Source organism: Cydia strobilella, chromosome 1 (genome assembly GCF_947568885.1).
Source record: "Cydia strobilella chromosome 1, ilCydStro3.1, whole genome shotgun sequence".
Taxonomy (NCBI): domain Eukaryota; kingdom Metazoa; phylum Arthropoda; class Insecta; order Lepidoptera; family Tortricidae; genus Cydia; species Cydia strobilella.
This window is the reverse complement of record NC_086041.1, coordinates 12001089-12029003: the sequence shown is the minus strand read 5'-3', so window position 1 is coordinate 12029003 and position 27915 is coordinate 12001089. Positions and strand designations below refer to the sequence as shown.

The following is a 27915-nucleotide window of genomic DNA, read 5'->3' as shown; positions in this document are numbered from 1 at the left end:
ATTGATCTTACGGATTTGCGTGGCCGAAAAAATTAAGTAGTAGTTTTTTTGTTGTTATATGGGAGCCCCACTTAAATATTTATTTTATTTTGGTGACAGACGGACAGACCGACAGACGGACGGACAGCGGAGTCTTAGTAATAGGGTCCCGTTTTTAGCCTTTGAGTACGGAACTCTAAAAATAATAAAAAGCCAAAAGCCATACCTACCTATAATAGGGTATTTGACTGTATTTAGAATAAATTATTTTACACCATGCATGAAATAACGTAAAGCACCAGAAGATTAATAGAGAAAAGTAGACAGCAGTTATTTTTGGACACAATTTCTATTTTAAAACCCGTATGAAACTATAAACTCTATAAAGAGTAGGTAGTTTGATTGTGACGTCACATGCTAGTGTTTCATATAAATTCCATAGTAGCAAAATCGTTTTGACAGTTCGAAAAAAGAAACTGATTTGACTAATAGTCGAATAAAATAAAACTATGAAAACGGATTATACCGCGTATATAGAATTTATAATACATCCCGACGTTTCGAACCCTTTACAGCGTTCGTGGTCAACGGGTATCACCCGTTGACCACGAACGCAATCCGTTTTCATAGTTTTATTTCATGAGTAACTATCGCGGTAACCGAAGACAATATTAGTAGTCAAATACCCTATTGTATTCCTAGTAATTCGATGCAGTCATAGATGGCGTTGTAATCACATGTCCGGTGTAACTTCGGGGGTTCCCAGTTTTTTTTTCGTATTTAGGTTACCTACACTTACATAATACCACATAAAATCAAATGAACCCGAATAACTGACACATATTTTTCAGCATTAATTTTAAAAAGAATGTAGTTAATTTGTATAGAAAGATAGCGCGAGATAGAGTGCAGTAGTGCGGTGCAAGCGAGCAGTCGTAGGCGTTCGGATACTTTCTATACACGAGTATAGTTAACGCTATCTCTACTGAGCTCGTTCACTTACCTGTACTAACAATGGCATTCTGTTAAACAAAAGCCATTATTTCTTTTGTGTGAGCGCGTGGCCTTTGTGCCTGAGCGTGGCCATTGTGTGGCATTAATGTAGCCAATTAATTTATTTACTGCATTGGCCATTTTGTCGAAGTTATTTTACGTTTTCATTTAAAAATACTATGGATTCCAGCTTTTAAGCTACTGCGCCCATACTGCGCCAAATTCCTTTTCGGCATAACCCTTCGGGAAACCTCTTTTACATAAAAACTCTAAGGTGAACTGGCCACCGAGACAGGGCACATATTGACAGACTGACAACGGAGTTCACAAATAAATAAATTATTGCAAGCCATACACATGCCAAGCCATACATAATGTAAGTAAAGGGAGGTAGATATGGCACCCGGCGCTCGATCGTGAGCCATCAAATATAGGTTCCGGAACCTGGAACTTTGCTGGAACCTATATTGAGTAAGTCGTACGGCTGACGCCAATGTGTCAAAACTGTCACAATCATCTACTAAATATTGCCTGCATTTTACTTTTGTCAACTATAAACGTCACGCGTCTATTACTAATAAAAGGTCATTGGCGAATCCGCATATATTTAATGATTCCGCCCCGCTAACGTATATTATTTGATTCCGCAAATATATCATCGCTCCCGCCGCATATAATTTAATCTTTATTATCGCTCCCGCCGCATATCACAAGAAATTGAAATAACCTCTCAAGAAGATTTAGTTTGGAAAATATAGACGAGGACGACGGATTAACGGGGTAAGTCACCTGCGAGTACAAATTTATCTTTAGACTAAATTGAAACACCGCAGTATCGACTCCAGCTCCTGTTATTATTCAGTCCAGTTTAATTTGTCAAAATTCTAAAAATCCATACGACAATCTTCATCAGGCTCTATATACCACGCTACAAGTCACATGCGTTTTTGCGTGCAGCGAATTCAGTCGATAGAGCAATTAACACAATGTACTTAGGTATCACAAAATCGCACGAGAGTTGTTGCAAGGTTTATGGAGCCATCTACACGAAGAAATTACTCGAAATATACGTACTATACGTACATAACCCCACCATAACATCTAAACTAGAAAATCTGTAAATGTAGAAAAAAAGGGAGATTCATTCGAGTTAAATACACTATTTATATTATGTAAAATAAATGTATTAAGGCGACATTCATTTATTACGTAATGCAATTTAGGGGGAGAGGGGGGTCAACAGTGTCTTATTTTTCTTACAGGCGGAAGGGAGGGAGTCTTGATAGTTCTTACGTAAGATCACAAAAATGCGCAAGTAAAAATCGAAAATTTTCTCTAGGTTACAGGAATCCGAACGCGGAGTGAGTGGGAGATTGCCGGCCGTAGCCGTAACGTAGGCTCACTCAGTTAGCCGCGGCTCGCCACGCCGATCGCCGGGCGTTTGCTCGAACTCTGTGTGAACGTGACCTGTGACCAAACAGTGCTTGTGTGTGTTAAAATACGGAAAACTAACGCGTAAGTAAATGTAAACTTTATTTAAATTAAGAATATTGTGTACCTAACGACAAAATCGGTGCAATTTTAGGTTAGAACCGTCTAAGACTATTACGCTACAAAACCGGTAGTCGGTTTTGAAAACGATTGCTGCGTCTAAATTGAGTTTTGATTGCGTTGAGCTGAGTATGCAAATACTTTCTCCTATCAATAGTGTCAGTGTCCGACATGGTCAGATGGTTGACGAGAACGCGTCTCTAACGGTGACTTGGCTGGTACAAATACAAACGTAACTTAACGTAAGGTAAGAGAGATTTATGCCAAGTTTTTAACCAACAGTACTATTGGTTAGCCAGGCAGAAGCCGTTCCCCTGGATAAATTAAGGTTGTAGGTGCCACTGTCGAGTTATAAAACGCGGTATTGTTTGTAAAGATGCAATTAGAATGTCATAGCATGCCAATCACGGTTTAGCACATAATTGGAGGCAGGTATTACACGATTCACGTACAACTGTACTGTATACATTCACTACAGCTAGCCATATGCACATCTAGGTAATCTGGGTATAGATTTACACACAGTAGACATTCTCAGATGACAAGCTTCTACAGATAGCCAAGATAGGTAGCCATTTTGCCATTCATTCATTGCACTGACAAGCACGAATAGGCCATCTGAACATGTCTCGGACTGGCTTACCATAACAACAGGCGGCCAATGCTCTTGGATTCTTTGATGCAACAGTTCGCTTACCCCTACATACTAGCCACTATGATTCTAGACGAGTCCTTCCTGTAGGCCTAGTATTCACCATGTAAATGTTAAGCACGCGACAAGGTAGATTCTATCTCATGTATAGATATAGGTATCACATTTTTTAACATTACCTAAGTAAACACTTAGAAATTACCTTCGAGTTACTCAAATTCATGCCTGATTCAGTCAACTCCAAACTCGAACAAAATACAGTCTGTCGCCTATAGGTAGGTAATAGGTATAAGCATTCGTCGTTTTCTGTCCAATACCTGACAGTAGAATCACTTACCCAACCCGCATAGGTATCTTTGTGCCTGACGAGCTTACTCGTATACTAGGCCTACGTGCAGGTTGTCCTTCAAGAGGAATGAATCGACGACAAATCTAGCATTGCAATTGGGACAATCGATAAGAAGAAGTCTCCTTTCTCCGTACCCAATAAGTATATACCATTGGGTCTCTTTTTCATCTTAGGAACACCATTTAAGCAGTAAGTCTTTTATCTCGATAAGTGTTTTATAAAGAGCCTTTATACCCCAGACTCCGGAAGTGACATCTGAATAAAATTACTTACTAACTAGGTTTGCCGAGTAGGCACTCGTACAATACAAGTACGAATACACAACACAACACAAGCTTTTAGAATGCAATAAAACTGCAACGCAGTTATAAACAAAAGAAAATTATTATAACGCGAATAAGACCATTGAGTTATTATTACTATAGAGACGACATACCAAACAATGAAATTGTCGCAATCACAACCTGTAACACGCGACCAAGACGTCGTAAGCGCCGTAGAATTCATGGCGCTTACGCGTTTAGGTCGCGAGATTCACGCTCCGTCTCTATGGTTTGATGCAGCAACTCATGGCGCAAAACACTGGTTCTCTGTGCCGTTTCTATACGTTAGTAATAATAGTTCAATGAATAAGACCTACCTATTCTCAGAAGTGTCCGATTTCTTACTACCTGCTAGCCTATAGCCTACCTGGTTCAGCGACCCTGGCCAGTAGGTACCTCTACCTACGTCATCTAGCCAATCACTAACAGGTGCTTATTGCATTTCAAAGGCATTCACCTAAAAGCATTGTTTTATTTGATTGTTTGCAAATGCATCGAACAATGCAATAAGTGTTAAGTGGTTTCCGATAGGTTAATCGCATGGCCTTCGCTTTAAAGAAGATGGGAGGACTATATTTTCTTTAAGAAGATAGGTACCAATAAACCTGATTGGTAATCAGTGATGTTATTCTCATAATTTACCTAGCGAGTGATGAGTATAGTTTTTAGGGTTCCGTACCTCAAAAAGAAAAAAAACTAAAAAACATTATAGGATCACTTTAATTGTTGTCCGTCCGTTTGTCTGTCAAGACCCTTTAAGTGGAGGTATCGAGTAGAAATTGAAATCATATACTTAGGTCTACGGTCCCTTGAAGCTGTAAAAAAAAAAAACTTCTAAGTTAACGTAAAAAAAAGATACAGCCGTTTATGCCGCAAAAACGCATATGTCACGCATATGTAAACTCAAATACAGAAAGAAAATATGAAAACTGTAAATTTGTAAAAAAAGTTTAATTTGTACGGGACCCTCGGTGGGCGAGTCCGACTCGCACCTGGCCGGTTGTTTATTCTAGTGTGACTGTCCAAACTTGTTCCAGAATATAAAGTAGGTATCTTGATTATGCTGACTGCTTGCAGTTGTGAGCCGATTTTTATTTAGTTGTCTATTATCTTTCAGATGGGATACAATTTGGCTGGCATTAAGAGCTCCATTCTGAGCGGTGTAAAACTTCTCCCGAATTTTTTTTATGTAATTATGCTTTTAGCTCCGAAAATACCATACGGTTTCGTAACTCAGGGGAAGATTTTTTAAGGACGTACGGGAAATTGCGCTTAATTCTATATAAGTTTTGTTACAAACTTTTATCGCTTACTGTACTTTTTTTTTCCACAAGCAACTAATACTTATCGAGACAATTCTAAAAACCCCAAACATAATTAGGTTTCGTTTTTTTAGCACAGAGTTCCTATGGCCACCTATCTCCATCATCAGATCAGCTCGATGGTATCATAATATCGCATTGTCACCCGACTTACATATGTATGCAAATTTTCAGCTTCAATAGAAATCGAGAAGTGGGTCCAATTTAACTTGCAAGATTTGACCCCTACATACATAGTTAGGTACATTGCAAGTTAATAAAAGGCTTGTACAAATAGGGAACTTTATCTAATCGGACGAAAAAAAAATCGACAACAATATAAAAGTCGGCCCAGTTACGGATCGAGAGACCAAAGATACGCTGGTTTGCTCGTTTCAATAATTCGCTTTGGGAGCGATGGGAATACCTACATGGTCTGCTTGAATGAAACCGTCATTGGCATGCAATGGCTTATAATTTCACTGTTACATAAATATCTAATTACAGTGGATATATCCGCAAGCTGATACTGGCTGGGAGAAGTTGTACCTACCCTGGTACGTATTGGAGATATAGCTTGGTATTAAATAATCTCATTATTTCTTTATATACCTGACTAGGTCCCCATGGTACTTTCGGATGTTAGATGTAAGTAGATGCTACCTACTTACATACATACGCTGGCCTATTTCGGTTCAATGTTACCTATAATATATATTTTTTTTATAATCACTAAGTATATAGTTGGACACCTGGGCATGTTGATCGTATCGATTTCATCTTGACTGAGTTCAAGGTGATGATTCGCCTTTTACAGGACGTTGACCTTTCCATCAAGGAGTCTAAACAAGTAGTTCCTGCAGTTGGAGTTCCAAAATAAAATAAAAACTTATAAAGAAAAGACGCTTATCACAAGGATTTTCGTACATTTTTACAACGATTTTAGTTGCACAAGAAAAAGCATAGGTATTAACAAATATTTTGTTACTTCGGTTATCCATAATTGCGGATTCGCAATATGACTAATTCCGAGAAATGGCTTACGCGAATCAGAATTTACGAAATATAAGACCAATTTAGCGATATATAGGTATAGATTACGTCACAAACGTCATATGATTGTACCGTTTTGTTGATTTTGGTATGTGCTTATAAATCGCTGAAATTCCCTATTATATCTATGTAAGTACATATGTACTTATGTCTAAAACAGTATTAAATTCTGGCGTCAAATAGGTATTTAAATACTTATGTTTAAAACACTGTGTCGGTCTACTTCGGAGGCAGTCAAGTTGAGTGTACGTATTTTTTTTTGGATTTATGTCAAAAAACGGCAAGGCTGTGTGTTGTCTACATATTCTAACTTCTTACCTTCTCTCATGAGAATGGTATGCCTATAGAATTCCCTTGCTTGTACTTATAGATTGTTACTTGATCAGTAACAGCCAATGTTTTGTAGACGTTGCTGCATGGTTGGGACCATTCCACAGACCTATCCCGTACAAAACATGGCTATTTATCTATCATCGATAGTTCTTTCTCTGTTATTATTGTTATTTCATGCAACGCATTTTTCTTAGCTTTTTCGATCTTTTTAGGGTTCTCATGGAAAAGCATTTTAAATTTCCATAAAATGCGCATTTAACAAAATAAACAAAGAAATACACAGTCTACATGCTATAACGCGACCAACTTGAAAGCGAAAAATCTCGAACAACATCGTGACATGATATAAATAGTGTTGCAAAGTAAACGAGATAAGTGATTTAACCAAGGTGAATACAGTTATTTGTACTGTCATTAAGGCATTTATTGTCCACGGTGGAACCAAGTACCGAAGGCTGACAGATTGACAGATTTAAAAATATACATTTAAAAAATAAGAAAAAATGGCGTGTAAAGAATTTATTTGCGGCGTTACTCATTCGAAATGTCCAAGGCGTCAAGTGAGAAGGTATTGCTAAGATTTAATGCTGACTTCCTTGGTTTAAGTAATTGAAATTATGTCATTTCGAGTGGGATATTGTGTACTTTCTTTTCTTCAGTATGAATTCGGGGAAATATTATCATTATGTCAGCAAGACGTGCACCATCTTGATTACTTGACTTATTTGTCAGTCGTGATAAAATCCAACATCAAGGACATTTTTATAAAGAACACCTGTAAAATATCCCTACGGTGAGGATATTAGTAGGTGCTTAATTTTTAGGTGTTCTCTAAAAAATGCCCATAATTAACCTTTGCGGTTAGTAAGCTCTGATTTGTTATGCTGTTAGTAATTTAAATTCAAAAGAATTGGAAACGTGGACATCTTTACATCGATAAATGGTGCTTTCCTCAGCTAAGTTGGTATTGAAATACCGTCATATTGTGACATTCGCGTATTGACACATTTGTGAAATGGGATCACAACCATGGAAACAAGTTTTTGCGTCCAGCTCACGACCTTGCTCGCTCGACCATAAAGTCTCCTGTAGTTTCTTATCATGCCACACGAGACTCGGAGCAGTCGAGCACACCTTTATAATTACACTTGATTCAATCTGACAGTAGGTATCAGAACATCTCAAGCAACATCCCCAAGACATAGTGGACAGTGCCTCCATACAAATGAGATTTGAAATTTAAAGTCAAGCAAAAACGTAATGGAAACCATAAAGGTAACTGTCGATGTGTTATGTCGCTTTTATCATCTAAGTGGGCATATTGTACAGCTAAGTCCAAAGTTATTTGCGTTTTATTTCCATTTAGATATCATTCAAGTCAAGTTTAAAGATGGTAAACTTGCTGATAAGAGTAGTGTGGCGACTTCTTCTTGCAGTAGATTCGCGTTTTACCAGCTTCTGTCAGTTCCACTTGCTAAATTTCTTAGTCGCAAGTCGTTACATTTGACAGAGATAATTATTATCAACTGCAACTACACACATGTTGAAATAACATTATGTAGTCGAATGGGCGAAAGCTAATGAGTTTTAAGCATAACATTGTCAAAAGTAAAAAAAAAACCTATTGAATTTTTTTAAAAAAATGTAGAAAATATCTAAGTACCATACCATAATAACATGATACCATAATAAAAAAAATACTGAAAATAAATGATACGAATAACGAATCAAGTAGGCGGCATGACTTTAACTCACATCATATTTTTTTATTAAAACCATACGCATAATTAATACCAAACTTACAATAAAAAAAACCGGCAAAGTGCGAGTCGGACTCGGGCACCGAGGGTTCCGTATTTTTTAGTATTTGATGTTATATTGCGGCAACAGAAATACATCATCTGTGAAAATTTCAACTGTCACTAGCTATCACGGTTCATGAGATACAGCCTGGTGACAGGCAGACAGACGGACAGCGGAGTCTTAGTAATAGGGTCCCGTTTTTACCCTTTGGGTACGGATCCTAAAAAGTAACCTAAAATTAAAACTACCTATAAAACTAATACCTAAAACATAAATAAAACATAATATGGGTGACCTAGCCCAATACGTTGCTTGTTTGCCACCAACGTGGTATAAAAAAAATGATACCATAATAAACTTTTCACTTCTCATGCTCGTAAAGTTCGACGTAAGTCGTGCGTAGACGACATAAAGTTGCTTATTATGTTCTAGAGCATAAAGTAAAATCATCTACTACGACCCTTATTGACTTAGCAATAAACTCCAAAATCTGCCATACAAACTGCCAGTCCTGCCAGGGCGCCCCCAACCGGCGCGCTCCCGACCGGCGCTCGTGCCCCGCGCCCCCAACAGAGTACAATTTACTTTAGTCTTGAATAAATACGGTAAAATAACCTAAAACATTGGATATTTTTGTATATTTTACTCACACGAAGTGAAAAGCAGTATAACTCAGGTATAAATGTCCATTTTTATCCTCGACTATATTGGTTCGAGCGCACAAAATGGATCGCTTTATGCCCTTGTTCTACAGTCTACTATTTTCATTTATTCAATATATGTATAATATTATTAGTTTTAGATTAAACTTCTTAAAAACTACACTGATTTTTTTATTTTTTTTCCATAGAATTCACGTCACAAAGAAGTATATAATATATATCAACATCATAGCAAAGATAGATATAACTCCGTAATAGATGGATAAGAAAAAAACGTGCCTCGAAAATCAAGAAAATTTGATTCTCGTTCAGAGGGCGCTACTAGCTTTGGCCTACTGTCGTATAGATGGCGTTGACGGTTTTGTTTGTTATTTAACAATTTTAACGCATATCAGTAAAAGAACGTGAATCAAAATCATAAAAATAATTAATGCAAATAAAAAAAATCATTTATCCATATTTAAATACATTTTATCGTATTTTTATAAATCTTCATTTTTAGTTTAAAAGTGTGTCGACAGATGGCAGTGAATTTACTGGGGTTACAAAATTTACTATGACAGTACCGCTCTAGTATAAGTTACTCTATGATCATAGTGAGGGATTTCGAGATTTTCGAGTGCCTATTTAATACAAATGTCAGATTTTGAGTCTCATTGCTGTGTTTTGTGGACTTGGGGTGCACTTGGGGTCATAAGCACGTGTACATATTTGATCATCACAAATAATAGAATCAATATGTAAAAAAAAAGTTTTTTTAAGTATTTGATTTTTTCTATTTATATACTTTTTAGGACACAAAGACTGGTGAATGATGGTTGTTTTTAGAAAAGTTGTGTAAGATATTGCATCTGGCTGCAATCGCCTCATCCCATATCAGATCTGTTGGAAGGTCATTAATAACATTGTGTGGTCGTCGTCTGATATATTATCATTATTGCGTCTTCACGTCTCTCCGATGTGGGTCACAGTTTCAATAAACACCAAATGTCACTTTCTCCACGATAATATAATATCTTACATCCACATAAATGCTAATTTCAGGCCTTGTAGATTAAAACTTTTGCTTTTGATATACAGCAATCAATGCAAAATATTATCGGGAAACAACAGACACGCGGACTTCCAGTACTTTTGCGTAGGTAGTTAAAATTTCAATAACAACCCACCCGATGTATTTTACACGGAGGCATGAGGGTGTGTCCGTAACAATTTTTCCTTCAACAGAACTGATATAGATGCCTTTTCCTTTAAATAATTGCAGGTTGGCGATATTGATGGCTTATTGATTTATTTCTTAATGGACCGATTCCGAATAGTGGGTCAGTTGAGCACTGTTATTATTTTAAGAAGAGATATTTAATGATTTCCTGTTTCATTTCGAAGATACGCATGTTCAAAAGTAGGTACCAACTGCTGCTTTAGTATCCGATACCCTTATTTCAATAAGCGAGGCTGAGTTCCGATTGATTGTCACTCTTCGGGTATTTACTACTCTAAAAGAGCCACACATGGCTTATACACAATTTATTCTGCTATTGTTTTCAACAGTTTTACTGAACATTTATTTTCATTAAGATTACTAGTAGAAAATTCCTGAGTATATTTATTTCATTATTCTAATACCACACTATTCGTTAAATAGAATTCGGTCTTCGTTAGAAGAAATCGACAATTTAATCTACATAATATTAATTCGAAATTTGTATCAATGTTTTTGCATACAATACGAACTTTCTCCGGTCGTTTGTCTCAATTCTTCAAGTGTGCCTCTTAGGATTGCTGTTATCTGATTCGGTAGCATTGTCTTTATTAATCACGGTAAATCTGTGCCAATATTTTTCCGGTTATCGCTTATCTACTTAACGCTTTGAGCGAAAGTGACATTTATCTGCTGCTTAGTATTCGATTGAATTAATTCTAGTTCAGTATCTAGATCTTCAGGTTTAAATTGTTTGAGCCGGTTTGTAGCAGCTTTAGAAAGACTTGGTAGCTAATTCTAGATAGATGGATACATTCATTTCTAATTGAAAATTACGTGAATTGTTTACTTAAAATAGCACAAATTCACTAAAACACCTTAATTTGAAAATAACTTACCGTTAACCTCTAGATTTTTTACCTTTAGTAATATGCAATCCCTAACTGATAGTTTAAATGTTGAACTGCTTACACTTATGTGCCAAATCATAATCGTCACGCAAATTAATAAAAAAACTTTAAAATATTCCCTGTGCTCTTTTTCTCTAATAAATGCTCACCCCTGTTACGTTTATTTACAAGTCCACTCAACGCTCAACGAGCCAGCAATGATCGGGCAAGTCCTCGATTTGTCCACGTGAATTTACAATGTTTTCACGAACGGAACTTTTTAATACGATTGGCTTCAGATCGTGTCAAGGTTCCGCCCACTGGACTGATTCAAGATTATTCGTGATGTGCCAGGGTGGGCCAAATGGGCCAATCGGGGCAGCGCTTTCTCGGACGAAGATAACGCATGTTTTAATGCCTTAACGGTTCATGGGTTTACAATTCTGTAATTGATTCGGGAGGATAAGCGGTAAATCTTAATGCCATTTTGAAGCAAGACCATTAAAATTGAAGTGAGTAAAATAATCGACGGTCAGATGGTTGAACGCGAGCTAAAGAGATTTCTGGTATATATGTATTGAGGTCGTCTCTGTTCTGGTATGCTTTGTAGATACCTAATAACAGGAGATACCGATTCCAACTGCACGTTTTATCATCTTTATTACCAATACTAGTTTCTCCTCGCGACTTTGTCTTCGCGGAATGATGATAATGATTGATATAATTCCTATATCCTTCCAAGGGCCTCAAACTATCTCCATACTAAACATCATAATTGGTTCAGTGGTGTATGTGTGAAGAGGTAACAGACAGACAGTTACTTACGCATTATAATATTAGTGTTAGGGAAGTAGGAATTAATGATGTTTTTAATCATCGGGTCTGATGTTTTGCATGTCGATGTCAGAACTAAATATACAATTGAGTCCAAGTGGGTATAGTGGATTCGTTAAAATTGGACAAGTTAGCATTAGATTGTTTCTATTTACGAACCACCCAATTGACCAAAATACTAAGAAAGCGCGTGAAGCTGCAGGCGAGGGCTAGTAATATTTACAAATGAAATTGTTTCCCGTTGATCGGATAAGCGGTACTAAAATAAATGTGAGTCGGCTGCTGGTAAACTACACACTTTATGGAACCGGGGAAGCAGTCGGCACTCTACCACTTTTAGAGTTGACCTCTTTTGCATTTGCGATACTAGCTCTTTACGATTACTAGCGGTTTGCTCTTAGATTTAAGATATGCTATAAAAGGTATTTTACTGCCACACAACCAAAAAAATAAACATTAACCAATGTTCGAGTATAATTTGTCTGTTTCCGGTAATTTGAAACAAAATCATATTAGGATGCCCATAGTAAGATGGAAGCTTCGAAAGAAGTGCTTTGTACCAAACGCGATCGAAAGCCTTCGCTATATTGAAACTGACTGCCAGTGCTTTACGATCTCGATTGCCGATCTGTTGTCGCGATTGCCTGTGCCTCTCGATATGTCTGGTAAAACAGATCACCAACCGATACATTTCGAAATAAGTAGGTACAGTCAAGGGCATAAATAGAATTACATTCCCAAAGTTTAAGAAATATGTGTACGCTCTTACACTTTAGACAATAACGTCGTGTTCACATATTTTTGAGCCATTTGTCCGGATCAATATTTTTGCCTTCGACTGTACATGAATTAAAATAGAAAGATGGCTGACATTCCACAATGCATATTCGCCTGTGCCAAGGTCAGGAAAATCAATTCAAATGGCATCTTAATTTTAACAAAGTGCCAGACTAAGTTAATTGGTGCCGACGCAAGCGATGACGCAAATGGTTCTTTTGTTAGAGTATGTATCACAATTCGTTACGCTGTGGGAACGGTGGATTCTTGTTTAAACTATGGCATGGTCAGGTGTGGGATGAAGATGAATCAAAGGGTTCCGAAGTAGAAAGATTTTAAAGGAGTGTAAGATGAATTATTACGGCACTGGCTGTTAGCCTGGATATCGCAAAGGCCTTCGATAGGGTTTGGCATAAGGCACTTATTTCCAAACTTCCCTCGTACGGGCTTCCTAAGGGGTTGTGCACATGGGTCTCCAGCTTTCTATCTAGGCGTAGCATTTCAGTCGTCACTGACGGAATATGCTCGGATTATAAGCTCATAAACGCTGGAGTATATTGAGAAGTTTATGTCTCTATTGACGACCGCTGGTTTTGTAACGTTTAGAATCTGCAACAGCTACCATGCAATGTAACTTCTTGCCAGTGATTGACATTAACATTTCGATATCATCTTTTGCGAATTTTATTAGTTCAAAATAAAAGCATACATTTTTATCATCTTTAAGTTGTGACCTTTTTATATATTGAAGCTTTAAAACAAACTGGCCATAATGTTGACATTTTTAACTGCTTTTTATAATTTTGTATCGTTTTTTAACAACATTTTAACGTCCTCTAATACGGTGATCTTTTTTAAATCTTTTATATTGCATATAAAATGAATCTGAATTTCTTAAAAGCATCATGTTTAATAAAAGTACTATACATTAATATAGCCTTTTAAACAGAATATATCTTTAATGCAGTTTAATTTTATCTAAATGTTAATAGAATGTCGCAACAGGTAGCCGATGTCTGCTTAACCACAGTTAGGTAAATATGTACTCTCCATTAAGCAGTTTAAAAGGTTGAATATCTCTTTCTTTTCTGTATAACCTTTTTATGTCTGTTGTGCCCATATTGTTCCAAGGATTATGTCGCAAAGGTGTTGTTTGGGCAAGAGACATGTTCAAATAGATCATACGATAAATACAAGTTATTCCCATACATTCCCGACTACCGGAAGGGGTAGGCGTGTTGTATGTTTGTTCCTGTCAATACACGTAGGTGGGACTTCAACATACGACTTTTGACACGTAATTTTTATTAATCGGTTACTGACCACGATAGGTTCGTTTGTACTGAAGGTTTTATCATATTGAAACAATTTCATCAATTAGGGTCATAATAATAACTATTAGTAAAAGAAAAATAGGTTATCGTTAGATCGTTACACTTAGTGGTATGAGCACAGATTATATAATAGTTCTTACGAACAGATACTTATCTCTCAAAGAAAATGCAAATACCTACTGTTTTGATACCTACACAAAAATACAATGGAGTGACCTTCAGCGCGCCGCTCCCCGCACCGCGCGCACCGGCACAACGCTAGGGTTGTCTACACTTAAAAATGATACACCTACTTACAGCGGAGTGAAATAAAATGAAATCTGAATCTTAAATTATGTATTTTATTTCATTTATTTAAAACTGTTTTTCTTTTATGTAATGTATGATTTTGTTTTTCTTCTCTTAAGTATGTGATTATAATAACTACATAATAAGCAAGTTAAGTTTCGATAATTATAAATATTATAATATTTCGTTTATGCGTTAGTGTTTGCGAAATACTCATTTTAAAAGGTCATAATATGTCCCTGCAGTAACCGCAGTGTTTACGGCGTTTTATAAACCGCGCAATGAACCCAGCAAGAATTAGTTTTAAAACTTCGTGTAATTTTAAACCAAATAGAGATTAATGTTACACAATAAAGAAAAATAACAGAGAACCCATGAAAACAGGTAATTAATTATAACCAAGTATGAATGAGTAGGTACTTTCCTGTGTAAAGTTAAGAACTTACTGTCGTTAAAATAAACATTTACCAAAATAACTTAAGTTTGCTACCTATTTTAAATAGGTAGATATGTAACTATAAATTGTTCGTAATAAACACTACATGTTTAATTAAAAAAATAGTACTTACCTACGTAGCTTATAACTATCTTAAAAATTGCCAGTGCGACGCGCGGTGATGTGTGTGCGTGAGCGCGTATGGCAACCAACTGGCTTGCTTTTCTACCGTGAACGGGAGGCGATTCGTAGGTATAAATCCGAGCTGGCGCGAAGAGTTCCATAGGCCTGGTGTGAGGCCCTTAATAGGAATTACGCAATGTTGTTCAGAACTACCTAAAGTTATAAACCTTACAAGTATGTGTTCGCTATCCGCATGGCTGAGGATCGCGACCACGTAGTCCTTGTATTATAGCAATTGTAATTTTGCCATGAAATGATTTTGAAAAAGTATTTACATTAAAACTATATCGTTCCATTCATCTGGTTTGTTTACGCTTCCAGCACCAGGTGGAGTTAAATATAGTTCGCAGACGTCGGCACGGTAAACACGGACATCCTAATGTTTCAACTATTTTATAGCGTTTGTTGTGTTACTTTTATATTCAATTTAATTAGGTTCGATATCGTTTTTACAGTAGAGATCATTTGCCAGGACTAGTACGGAATTCCGGCCGTTTTCGTTTGGGATATTTTTTCCAATAGGGAATATTATGCGAAACTCTGCGTAGGGGGCGCCAGGGCGACACTACCACAATCTGAGGGTCTATCGTGAAACAAGAAAATTTCTTTATCTAACATCTCTGTCACTCTTGCATATTCGAGCGATAAAGAAGCAGATAGCGATTTTCGGATTCGCGTTTCCCGGTAGGTCCTCTGTAAGCAAACCGCCTTAATGCTTAAATGTCATATTTTTGACGAACCACATATGTATCACACTTTTTACAAGCTTTTTATTAACTTGCAATGTACCTATGTATGTATGTATGTACGGGTCAAATCTTGCAAGTTAAATTTGACCCACTTCCAGACTTCCATTGAAGCTGAAAATTTGCATACATACTTGATGTAAGTCGGGTGACAATGCAATATTATGATACAATCGAGCTGATCTGATGATGGAGACAGGAGGTGCCCATAGGAACTTTGTTTGGGGTTTTTAAAATTGTCTCGATGAGTATTAGATGCCTGTGGAAAAAAAAAACAGTCAGCGGTAAAAACTTGTAGTTATACGAAAAATTAAATTTTTGCCAAAAACTTATTTCTGTATAATTCTATACATAATAGAAAAGGTGCTCACATATCATTACTAAGTAATGATACGTGAGCACCTTTCTTTTAGGTACAAGTCTTGTACCTGATATCTTTGCACCCTTCCCAGACAGACGCGAATCAGTTTGGTGTTACCAAAGATAGATATAACTCCGTAATATATGGATACAGTCTAAGGAAAAAACGTGCCTCGAAAATCACGAAAATTTGACTCTCGATCAGATGGCGCCACTAGTTTTGGCCTACACTCGTATAGAGGGCGTTGTCTGTTTCGTTTGTTATTTATAATTTTAACGCATACCAGTGAAAGAGCATGGGTCAAAATCATATAAAAATATATATCCATATTTAAATACATTTTAACGTATTTTTTTAAATCTTCATTTTTACTTTTAAAGTATGTAGATAGATGGCAGTGAATTTACAATGGTTACAAAATTTACTGTGACAGTACCGCTCTATCTTAGTATATCCTCATTGGTGTTACCTTACCCTCAACTATTGTACAAGAACCCTTTCAATGTAACTTTTTGTGCTTGGCGAAAGGGGAAATACCCTTATATGTATAGACGCGGATAGGCAGTGAAGATGAAAGTACTCAAAGACCTGCAGACTTCTTTCCTCACCGCGTCTAGATGTGTTTAAAAACATGCTTTGAAAACAAAACGCTTTACGAATGAAAATTGGGTGTCAACTTCGGTTTGCACTTTTACATTATATTACTCTTCCAAGCTGTTTACGCATTCTTTTTTTCAACAAAGTTGCGACATTATGCCCAAGTGTTAAAGTTGGATCCGCGATTTTGCATATTCGAATTGAGAGATTTTAAAAGTTAGGTGATAAATACTTCTGGCCTGATGGAAATCGGGCTTAAAATGTTACCTGTTAAGGTTCACACTTCTTTGTGTTGTTATAATACGAACGACACGAACGTGCTAGCTTGTGCTTGAGTCTTTGTTTCAATTTGGAGTTATACAAAGGGCTCTTTGTCTGGCCGTGCCGTCTAGTTAAAAATAACAGCGACTATTTCTAGTGCGACTGCAGTGCGGTTCATAACAACAAGACGAGAACGTGTCGGGTTTTCTCGGAGGTTTCTGCTTCAGCGACCATTGAAAGTGGGCTTGTTTGTAAAACAATGTGACATCACTTTATGTACAGACGGTAGTGAAATTCCCTCTATGTGTGATGATCATTGTCCTCAGTACATTTTCACCACTGTCGATAACATTAGGCCGGAAGTTGGGAATTTGGCATAACCAAATAAGTAAGTAGGTAAAGCACACAGGTAGATCAAAAATTAACACTCGTATTGATAGTTAAATAATTTCTAAAAAACTTTAAATAATAATAAATATACAGAAAATTTGAATAACAAAATAATGTTTACAAAAATGATACTCGACTCAATGTCAACCGGAAATACCTACAACTGGGCTTGTTGCACATTAAATATATTTTTTGATTTGCATAATAATGTTGTGCGATCTTACTACACAAACGTAATGTGAGAAACCTCCAACAATACCTACAGAAAATCCGGAAGGCACGGCTCATCGGTCTAACGACTACAACTATCAACCACCAGTTTTTCCAGACCTCTTCGTTCTCCACCGTCAAGTTTAACACGCGTGAAGTTTCTTAAACCAAAAGGGGGAAGAGAAGATCTTAACATTTTGGACGGCAAGCCACGCAAGTCGGCCATTTTCTCACTGATTGCCTGTGGGAACTCTTGGATTTGGTGTAATTTAAAAAGTAAAAAATGGTCTTATAATAATTGCTATGAAAGGTAGTTTTGGAGTGAGTGAGATTTTAATAGGCTTCAAAAAGGTGTGGTTTAGTGGAATGTTTTTATTATCTCACGTTTTGACTTCGCCGGTAAGCAGTAGATAAAATATGTATTTGAAGTAGCAATACCCATTCCTATTAGTGTGTCAACTATGGGCGGGTCAGGTAAAATGATTTGTTAATGACGTAACTGACACAACTTGCCATTTAACGATTAGTTAGATCGGTTCTATACCAGGTATCGATTATATTCCAGACTGTAAATCCGAGTGCACATTAAAACTGGTTGACGAATGAATGAAGTTTCGCTTTCTAACGGCTGACTTTGTATTATTATTTACGATGCCCCTTTATTTTACTAAGTGAAAAACGATTTTCATAGCTTTCGACTGTGGTTGCTAAAACAATGAACATGGACGTTAGTTTCTTTAAACTTTGTTTAATATTGGAAAGTGGAACTAATTTAGTATTTATCAGCGCAGCGCCTAATATCCAATGATGCGTGGTGGTATTGAAAGACTGGTAAACATAATTTTACGTAAATTTAGTTATACTGCAAAATTTTAACAAATCTTAAATATCACTACATATAGGTAGTATAAAACAAAGACGACCGGTCTGGCATAGTGGGTAGTGACCCTATGACTGTGAAGCCGATGGTCCTGGGTTCGAATCCCGGTAAGACCATTCGTGTGATGACCACAGATGTTTGTTCCCGAGTCATGGGTGTTTTCTATGTATTTAAGTATATCTATATATATAAACGTAAAAGTGCTGACTAACTGACTGACTCACTTAAATCAACGCCCAGTCCAAACCGTTGGACCTAGAGAGCTGAATTTTTCACAATAGATAGCTTTTATGACGTTAGTATCCACTAAGAAGGGGTTTTTCAAAATTCATCCCCTAAGGAGGTGAAAAAGGGGTTGAAAGTTTGTATGGAGATCATACATTTTTTTGAGTGCGGGACTTGAAACTTTGTATAAAGGCATATTATTAAAATACTAGAAAAGTAATTTCAGCGTTTTTGAAAATTCATCCCTTAAGGTGGTGAAAAAGTGGTAGAAAGTTTGTATGGAGGTCAAACATTTTTTTAAGTTCTTAGAAAGGCATTGTATAAGATTCCAAAAAAGTTATTTCAACGTTCTTAAAAATTCAACCCCTAAAGGGGTTAAAAAGGGGATGTAAGTTTATATGTGGTACAAATTTTCTTTTAAGCTAGGAACTTGAAACTTGGTAAAAAGGGCATTATATTAAAATAGACGAAAATTGATTACTTACACCGTTTTTGAAAAGTTTGTATTAATAGTTTCGGGAGCGAATATTTTTTTTAAATAGTGGACTTGTAAATCTTCTAAGAGGGTCGAGAGGGATTATATCGGGAACAATTTTTTTCAGTTAGGGTCTTGAAACTTCGTAGTTTGTGAAAGACAAATTTCATGCATTGTATAATTATTAACAAATGATTAACCGTCCCTACTGATATCTTCACTTAACATTAACATACCTATACAATAAACCCAATGAACGAACTACTCGAAAAATAGTAACCTTTAATTATGATAATGCACTAAAGAAGCTTATGGAAAAAAATATCGACTTTCTTCTTTTATCCAATGACCCTTACCTTGTCACAACTCAACTTATAAACAAGATAAGGCAATCTCTTGATGAAAGTAAAAATACTAGACCCATACCCAGAAGTCAACGAATAATAAAACCTTGGATGACCCCTGGTATGTTGCGCTGCATTAGGAACCGTAACAAACTACAACTCAAATCGCGACGGGAACCTCATAATGAAGTTCTCAAAATCACCTACAAACGATACCGCAATTATTGTAATGATCTAATAAAAAAAATCAGGCGCAAATATGATAAAGAACATCTGGCTAAATCATCTAAAAACTCTAAAATGCTCTGGCAGACAATAAAAAGGATAACTCACTACAAATCTGACAAAACAAAAAATACTGACCTAGTAAAAACTAAACAATCTCCAACTTCCTCTGTTAACTATGTAAATAATTATTTTGCTGGCGTTGGCAAAACACTGGCCGAAGAAATCCTAAGTACTTCAAATAATCGATATGTAAATGCTCATGCCGGAAACAATTTGCCCGACTGTATCTCCTCCTCACTTGTTTTCCTGAACACTGACCCCCAGGAAATACACTGTATTATCATGGGTCTCAGAGCCGATAGCGCCCCTGGATGGGATAACATACCAACTAAATTTCTGAAGCACGCCTGCACGGTTGTAGCCCCTGTAATTAGCCACCTAGCAAACCTTTGCTATGCAAGAGGAGTATTCCCCGCCCCACTGAAACAATCGATTGTGACACCGGTGTATAAGAGTGGAGAGAGAGATGATGTAAGCAATTATCGACCTATTTCCGTGTTGACTGCCATCTCTAAAGTAATAGAAAAATTAATAAATAATCGTCTTGTATCATACCTTAATAAATTTAATATACTTTCCGAAAACCAATTTGGTTTTCGGCAGTCCAGATCCACAGAAGATGCTATACTATCCCTAACATCCTTAGTTACCGACAAAATTGATAAAGGTAAGAAATGCCTCGCTATATTTTTAGATCTAAAAAAGGCGTTTGATACGGTCTCTCTCTCCACTCTTACACAAAAAATGGAACGAATTGGCATAAGGGGTCTGCCTCTCCAATTGCTGAGTGACTACTTGCAGGGGCGTACGCAAAGAGTGAAAATAGGAGACTACATAAGTAACGAAACAGATATAACTTATGGTGTCCCCCAGGGAAGCGTTCTGGGGCCCACGTTGTTTCTTATATATATCAATGACTTGACGAATCTCAAACTGCAACGTGGGCACATCGGCTCTTATGCTGATGACACAGCTATAGTGTTCGATGGAGAATCCTGGGAGTCAGTGTTCAGAAGTGCAGAATCTGGCCTCCGCAGAGTGGCTGTATGGCTTAGAAATAACCTCCTTACATTAAATGCCAGCAAAACGAATTATATTTGTTTTAGTAAATATGACTGTTCGCAACCTAATGTTAACTTAAAACTAAAGATACACATGTGTACCCAGGATGATCCTTGCCCCTGTGAATGCATCGAACTGGAAAAAGTAAAATTTACTAAATATCTAGGTGTACTACTTGACCAACGCCTCTCATGGCACATGCAACTGGAAAATGTAAACAATAGAATAAGAAAACTTAACTGGATTTTCAAGATGTTTAGATATATTACTACTAAGGAACTACTGAATCAACTTTATATTACATTGGCACAACCTGTCATGAGTTACTGTATTACTGTCTGGGGTGGCGCTGCCAAAACAAAATTTTTAGAGGTGGAGAGAGGGCAACGTTGCCTGCTCAAGGTGATGTACTCAAAACCATACTGGTTTCCTACAAAAAAACTATATGAAATTAGTGACCAATTAACAATCAGGAAGCTGTATGTTTTGAGTGCAACACTCAGGCTACACAAAACCCTAGATTTTTACCCTACAATTGAAACCCGTCGACGTAAAAACAATGTTACCCCCCTATCATGCTATAAATCTATGTTTGCCAAAAGGCAATATAAAGCACAATCGGCATACATGTACAACAATATAAATAAGTTAATCAATATCTATCCATTACTGTTGTATAAGTGTAAGATAGAACTCACTAAATGGCTGAATGGCTTCTGTTCTTGTGTAAGTAAATTCAGGATAGTGGGTTATTTGGATTAGGCTAGTTGAAAGGAATTCAAATCCATTTGAATTCTATCTTTGGAGTGTATAGTTAATTAGTTATTACTTTTTTTGAAAGATTGCTATTAAGTTCTTTAGGCGCTAAAAACAACAAAACATAAGTTGGTTTTGTGTTAGGAATTTAATAACTCGTAAAATATTGAATATTTTTATTTCAAAAATTAGAGGTAAATAGAGCATACTTAGAGCTATTTTTTTGACCCAGGTTTGAGATCTGTAGCTCAACCAGGAGTGACGCTACAGCCCGTCGCATAAGAAAAATTTAAGTTTGTTTTTGCGATTTTGGTTTTGCTGCGACTCCCACTTGACCAAAATAGTTAGGTTAGATTAGGTCTCTGGGTTTTCCACCTATTTCGGCGAATTCCACCCCGTAAGGGGTGGTTTTCGCGTGGTAAAAGTATGGAAGACTCCGCGAAGGGGTCGAACCCGGAGGGGGCTCCAACTACGGGGCCCCATAAAGGGGCTGTAGGGGCGTATTCTCCGATCTTGCCCTACTGTGAGGAACCTATGGAGGGCCAGGACATGGCCGAGGCCGTCTCTTACAAGAGGCCCCATGAGGGGGACCAGGACCAGGAGGACCTGCACCATGAAGCTCATGGAAGAGGGCCTAAGATTAGCACCGGGCGGAGGGGTAGGGCCAAGGCCGTGGGGATGAAAGCCCCCAAATCCCACTCTACTGGCCTGTCAAAAGCCAAGGCCAAACTGAGGGCACATAAGGAGGACTTCCTTTTGGAGGTGCGGGACGCCCAAGGGGTGAAGGGGATGGTTCTCCCTCTCCCCACCTGCCGAACAAGGTCCCAGGGGGACAACAAGAAGAAGGAGGATAAGGAGCCGCGGAGGCTGTCCCCGTCCCCGTCCCCAAGCCGAGAAAGTGGAGTACGCAGCCGCAGCCCGCTCCCGTACACGGACTACGCGGACTACATTGAAATACTGCGGGATTCGACCCATATTGTCTTAGAGGCTGCCGGGAAATCCGGCAACCTAAATGGACAAGTCTGGGGTAAAATGAACCAGGCCTGCCGGGACATATTGGCGGCCACGGACTGTCTGGCGGATAGACAAGAAGGCGAGGAGTTGCGGGCCTTAAAGGCTGATAATAAGAGAATGCGGGAGCAACTTGCTCAATGCCAGACCGAGATGAAGGCCCTTCGTAGAGCCTTTTCTGAGAGGGAGACCCGGCCCCTAGCACAGGCCCCGACGGCTCAATCCGATCAGCTTCCGGCGGGCTTCGCTGAGGCCCTCGCTGAGGCCCTCAAGGAACTGAAGGAGGACCTGAAGCAGGACCTTACAATTACCATGGGGAACATGATCTCGGCCCGCACGGGCTATACCCCCGAGCCGGTCCCCCGCCCCCCTCTCGCGGCGGACAGAAGTAAGACGACTGCGAGTCAGCCCACCCCCCAGCTGGAACTGCTGCCTGAGGCACCCCCAAGGACAGAGACACGTGCGCTGCCCGCTAGGCAACCTAGGACCCCTGCGGCCCAGCCTTCGACACCAGCGGCCAAGAAGAGGGCTAATTCTGCTCCCAGGCAGAAGATGGCGAAGGAGCCCAAAGCCCCCCCCTCCTCGCAGCCGGCAACTAGAACACAACAGCTTAATGAGTCTTGGACGCAGGTTATCAGGAAGGGCAAATCCGGCAAATCATCCAAGCCCTCCCCTCCCCCCGCCGCTCCGGCCCGGAAACCGGCACCTGCGGGCCCACGAAAGCTGGTTGTGCCCTCTACGGCCGCGATTGTGGTGGCCTTGAAGCCGGAGTCTGAGGCGACATACGCCTCAATCATGTCTAAAGCCACCACATCGGTGAACCTTGCTGATGTGGGTCTAGGGCACGTCAAAGTCCGCAAAACAGCTGCTGGAGCCAGGATAATTGAGGTGTCTGGGTCGGACAATGGCAGAGCGGCTGACGAACTTTGTCGAAGAATGGCGGAGGTGATCGGAGATGAAGCCCGTGTATACAGGCCCACCAAAATGGCGGACCTACGCATTTCTGGCCTAGATGAGGCGGCCACTCAAGAGGCGATCGCGGGAGCAATCGCTCGATTGGGCGAATGCCCACCGAATGAAGTTAAGGTGGGAAAAATTAGGGCCCAATATAATGGAACAGGGTCGGCACTGGCACAATGCCCTATAACAGCGGCCAAGAAAGTCACTACAGCGGGTCGACTACTGATAGGATGGTCCTCGGCCCTGGTAGTGGCGCTGGACCCGACACCGATGAGATGCTACAGGTGTATGGGCACGGGGCACACCAGAGCACTGTGCCCTTCGCCAGTGGACAGGAGCAGCCTCTGCTTTCGGTGTAGCAGGCCGGACCACAGGATAGTGGACTGCAAGGCGGAGGCTGCCTTTTGCTCTGTGTGTCATGCGGCCAAACGTCCAGCGGAGCATATAATGGGTGGTTTCTCCTGTGCGCCCCCACCAGCAAAAGGTAAAGAGGCTCTTCTGAAGACCCAAAGAGCCCCAATGTGTAACGCCGACCAACCGGCCAGTGAGGGACAAAGTATGGATCTTTAATGCCAGTACACCCGTATCTGGACATTTTACAGTGTAATGTCAACCACTGCGCTCGTGCTCAAGATCTGCTCATGCAATCCACGGCGGAGTGGGGCATCTCCATAGCGGTGGTGGCGGAACCATATTTTGTTCCTACCCAAACTAACTGGGTGGGGGCCACAGACGACAGGGTAGCAATGATGGTACCGGCGGTGGGTGACTTTCCGCCCCTTACGTCTATAGCCCGTGGCCGGGGATACGCGGCGGCAAAATGGGGTGAAACTGTAGTCGTGGCATGTTACTTTTCCCCCAATAAACCGCTTCGCGATCTTGAGCGATTCCTAGAAGAGGTCGGGAATATTGTGAGGAGAGCGAGCCCCAGCCAGGTGCTCGTATTGGGCGATTTTAACGCCAAAAGTGAAGCTTGGGGCTCGCCCCTCACAACCCCAAAGGGAGCTGCCCTAAGGGACTGGGCGGTGGCGACGGGTTTGGCTGTCCTGAACCAGGGCAACGCCAATACATGCGTGCGACGGCAGGGGGGGTCTATTGTCGACATATCGTTCGCGACCCCTGCCGTCGCCGCGCGTATAACGAATTGGCGGGTCCTGGAGGAGGTGGAGACCTTGTCCGACCACCTCTATATACAAATGAGGGTCCACAATGCACCGGTAGCCCCACCGATGCCCGGCCGAAGTAGAAGAAACTGTTTTCCTAAGTGGAAAATATCAGAGCTGGACCGCGAGATGGCGGACGAAGCCGCAATGGTTGAGGCGTGGAATAACCCTCCTCCAATAGCGCTAGGAGTGGATGAGCGTGCCTCACGCCTCCGCGAAAGTCTGCAATCAATATGCGACGCAGCAATGCCACGTGCCGGACGACCTACAGCAAGGAGGAGTGTATACTGGTGGTCGGAAGAAATCGCGGCCCTCCGTGTCACCTGTAACGCGTGCCGCCGCGCATATAATCGATGTCGACGGAGGAGGCATACTGAGGAGGAGGAAGAGGCAGCATACCAGGCCCTCAAAACGACAAAAGAGGCTCTCAACCGGGAAATTGCCAAAAGAAAGGATGAGGCGCGGGAGGAGTTTCTGGCCACACTGGACCGGGATCCATGGGGGCGACCGTACAGGCTTGTACGCAACAAAATGAAGCTTGCCCCCCCTATGGACTCCCTGGAACCGGAACTCCTCACGCGAATAGTGGAGGGCCTCTTCCCACCGGCGCCCGACTTTACACCGCCGGTAATGTCGATCCCCCTGGCGGAACCAGAGGGTCCGATGGAGATCCCCGTGATCTCTGATATCGAGATGATGAGGGTAGACATCCGCTTAAGGGGATGTAAAAAGGCTCCTGGGCCTGACGGGGTACCTGGGAAGGTCCTCCCTATCGTACTAAAGCATCTCGGAGACCGGTTTAGGGAACTATTTGATGATTGCCTGAAAGAGGGCCGGTTTCCGAGATGCTGGAAGGGGGGTAGGCTATGCCTCCTCAGGAAGGAGGGCCGCCCGCCGGACAGTCCCTCCGGATATCGGCCGTTAGTACTCCTTGACGAAGTCGGGAAGATGTTGGAACGCATCCTCGCTGGCCGCATTCTCCAACACCTCAGGAACGCCGGCCCGGACGTCAGCGACAGGCAGTTCGGTTTTCGGGCGGGGCTGTCCACAATGGACGCACTTTCCTCTCTTAGGAAATTTAGTGAAGATGCAGCGGGGAGAGGGGAGGGTGTTGTGGCGGTGTCCCTTGACATCGCCAATGCCTTCGGCACCCTCCCGTATACTGTGATTAAGGAGGCACTTCGGTACCACGAAGTGCCTCTATACCTGAGTAAAATCGTGGAGCACTACCTATCTGAGAGGGTAGTGCTCTATGAAATGAGAGGGGGCCGTCGCGAGCGCGAAATGGCCTGCGGTGTTCCACAGGGGTCAGTCTTAGGACCTCTCCTGTGGAACATCGGCTACGATTGGGTAATAAGGGGGGCACAACTTCCCCGCATGTCAACCATATGTTACGCGGACGACACGATGGTGGCTGTGCGGGGAAGAGAATTGGGGGAGACCCTGAGGAGGGCGGCGGTCGCCACAGAACTGACGATAGGCCGCATACGCCTGCTTGGGTTAAGGGTGGCCCTCCATAAGACAGAGGCGATAGTCTTTGGGGGAAAAGGATGGCGCCTGCCCGCCGGCTTGACGATCCAGGTGGAAAGAGAACCTGTCCAAATCAAGGCCAACATCAAATATCTTGGCTTGGTCCTGGACAGAAAGTGGGATTTCGGGGAACATTTTACCCGACTTGCTCCCCGAATTGTGGGTGCGGCTTCTGCCCTAGGCAGGCTGCTGCCCAACGTGGGAGGACCGAGTGCCCCATGCCGCCGCCTCTTTGCGGGGGTTGTAAGAAGTATGGCCCTATACGGGGCCCCGATTTGGGCGGACCGGCTGTCGAGCGAGAACAAATCCCGGCTCCGGCGACCGCAAAGGGTGGTGGCCCTAAGAATAATTAGGGCCTACTCAACGGTATCCCATGCGGCAGCGTGTCTCCTCGCTTGCACCCCTCCGTGGGAGCTCGAGGCGCGGGTCCTAGCGGAGAGATACGTGTTGAGGGCGGAGGCCAGGGCTCGAGGAGAGCGTTTAGACCCAGAAGTGTTAGAGCGGGCAGACCGAGAGGCTAAGGTCAGGCTCCAAGAGCTATGGGAGACCGGCCTGGAGGACTCCCTCTATGGAACACGCACCATAGGGGCAATCCTCCCTCATATAGAGGCGTGGTTGAAGAGGGAACACGGGGCCCTATCATATAGGGCAACGCAGGTGATGACCGGACACGGCTGCTTCGGTCATTACCTGCACAACATAAAGAGGGAAATGGGGCCCCAGTGTCACGAGTGCGGCGACCCTGATGACACGGCCCAACACACCCTAGAGGTATGCAGTCGTTGGGAAGGGAATCGCCGCGCTCTTGCGGCAGCAATAGGAATGACGGATCTCTCGCTGCACTGCGTAGTTGCGGCCATGCTGGGCAGCGAGAGGAACTGGAAGACGGTAATCTCCTTCTGCGAGGAGGTCATCTTGCAGAAGGAGACAGCGGAGCGGGGGCGCGAAGACGCGGCCGACGCGCCCCCGCTTCGGCGCAGACGAAGAGGGAGAAGACGTGCGCAGTACGCCGCTGTAAACTGCGTCCTCCCTCGGTAGGGCTAGTGGGTTGGGGGCCCACATTGCACGGTCCTACACGTCTGGGGGGAGAATCAGAAGCGTCCCTGATTCTCCCCTCCCTTGGCGCGGGTTCCCCGGTGTAAGACCGGGAAAAGGCGGGGGGCATGGTGGAAGAATGAATGCGCGAGCCCATGATGCCCCCATACAACGTCTGAGAGGGTGACGCCGCAGGGGATGTTAGTGGGTATTCTCCTCCCCATCCTCTGGTTAGAGGATGTACGGGAGGAGCGAGTCCCACATACCACCCCCCCCCCCCCCGGCTTCCCCAGCCCGGGGGGTGAGATGCGTAAATGCATTTACCCCTGCGTAAAAAAAAAAAAAAAAAAGGGCAACGTTGCCTGCTCAAGGTGATGTACTCAAAACCATACTGGTTTCCTACAAAAAAACTATATGAAATTAGTGACCAATTAACAATCAGGAAGCTGTATGTTTTGAGTGCAACACTCAGGCTACACAAAACCCTAGATTTTTACCCTACAATTGAAACCCGTCGACGTAAAAACAATGTTACCCCCCTATCATGCTATAAATCTATGTTTGCCAAAAGGCAATATAAAGCACAATCGGCATACATGTACAACAATATAAATAAGTTAATCAATATCTATCCATTACTGTTGTATAAGTGTAAGATAGAACTCACTAAATGGCTGAA

The 27915-nt window shown here is 41.2% G+C and overlaps 1 protein-coding gene across 3 annotated transcripts in view; it reads left to right on the top strand.

Moving 5' to 3' along the window:
• Positions 1-2360: 2360 nt before the first annotated feature.
• The window catches only part of LOC134745584 (LIM domain only protein 7), a 221429-nt gene continuing 195874 nt past the window's right edge, over positions 2361-27915 (top strand). The window contains exon 1 of one of the 3 annotated variants that reach the window (XM_063679660.1): positions 2361-2487. The gene's annotated coding sequence lies outside the window, so the exon portion shown is untranslated. The remainder of the gene's footprint in view (positions 2488-27915) is intronic. The other 2 variants (XM_063679675.1, XM_063679684.1) reach the window with 2 other exon arrangements.